Source organism: Protobothrops mucrosquamatus, unplaced genomic scaffold, assembly GCF_001527695.2.
Source record: "Protobothrops mucrosquamatus isolate PMUCROS unplaced genomic scaffold, P.Mucros_1.0 scaffold1508, whole genome shotgun sequence".
In the NCBI taxonomy this organism is placed as follows: domain Eukaryota; kingdom Metazoa; phylum Chordata; class Lepidosauria; order Squamata; family Viperidae; genus Protobothrops; species Protobothrops mucrosquamatus.
Window position 1 is genome coordinate 139,833 of NW_015387680.1, and position 1,378 is coordinate 141,210.

A 1,378-nucleotide genomic window follows, 5' to 3' on the forward strand; every position below is an offset into this window, starting at 1 on the left:
TGGCTTTTTCAGCAAGCGGGACTGACCTAGGGTGAATTTTAAATAGGGACAATTTTAATGATTTTAATAAGACACAGCTATAAATATTTGGTTTTTAATTGGCTTTTATAGGGGAAATGTTTTATATTGTTTTAACATGCTGTGAGCCGCCCTGAGTCCCATGGGGAGAAGGGCGGCATATAAGTTAAAGTTAAATAAATAAATAAATAAATAAATAAATACTTAGCCTGGTAACAAAACATTCAGGAACCAACCCACAACCTCGGAGAACGAACCTCCACCCTCAAAATCGTTTGTTACTAGACAATTTGTTAGAGAGTAATAGACCTGAGCCGAGGAGAGTTAGGGGTGTTTTTTTTGTTGTTGTTGTTCTTCTTGCTTTGTGAATGAAAGGCTGATGAAGCGAGCAAGAATGGTCCTTTAAATTTTGTTTGCAATTTGCATGTTTAACAAGGTGTGACCTCAACTCTGACGCTGGAATTAAACTGTAGATCTCCCTACAATTGCCTGAAGCTCCTGGTTGTGTTTACACAAGGTGTAAAATTCATTCCTGAGCGAAAATCTTGAAACTCTCAGATCTTTGTAATACTCCTAAACTCACTCTGAGTATCGCCTCTTGAAGGCTACCCTCAGAAGGATTTTGCTGGAGATGGTTATTTCAAGCCAGGGTTAGCTTCAAATGTTCACCCAAGCATCCTGGTTGAGCAGAAAGCGAAGTCTCCAAAGGCTGTGCCTGATGTTCAAAGGACAATATCATATTTGGGGGAGTATGGTTGGAAGTTAGACTAGTGGAGAATGGAGTTGAGAAAGTCATCAAATTTAGCTCTGGCCTTGAGAAAGAGGTGGGACAGGAGAAACTCTTGCTCCATCCTTGGACATTAGAAAGTCTGAGAAAAAGACTCTAAAGCCATGATCTTCTTGTCCTTCAAAATGGGTTGATGAAAGTTTGGGATAGTATTTCAAGATTTTGTTAACTTACTCTGCAACATATAGTAGCTTTCCTGGAAATCCTCCTATCTCTCTTTCTTGGCATGGCCTACTGCAAAGAGCTAAACCCAAAATGCACCCATAGAAGGGGCAAAATGCAATATCAAAGTCAATCAATCAATCAATCAATCAGAATAGAGCTGGAAGGGACCTTGGAGGTCTTCTAATCCAACTCCTGCTCAAGCAGGAGAACCTATACCATCTCAGACAAGAGACTGTCTAGCCTCTTTTTAAAAATCTCCAGTGATGGAGCGTCCACGATTTCTGGAGGCAAGCTGCTCCATTGGTTAATTGTTCTCACTGTTAGGAAGTTTCTCCTTAATTCCAGGTTGCTTCTCTCCTTGATTAGTTTCCATCCATTGCTTCTTGTCCTGCCTTCAGGTGCTTTGGA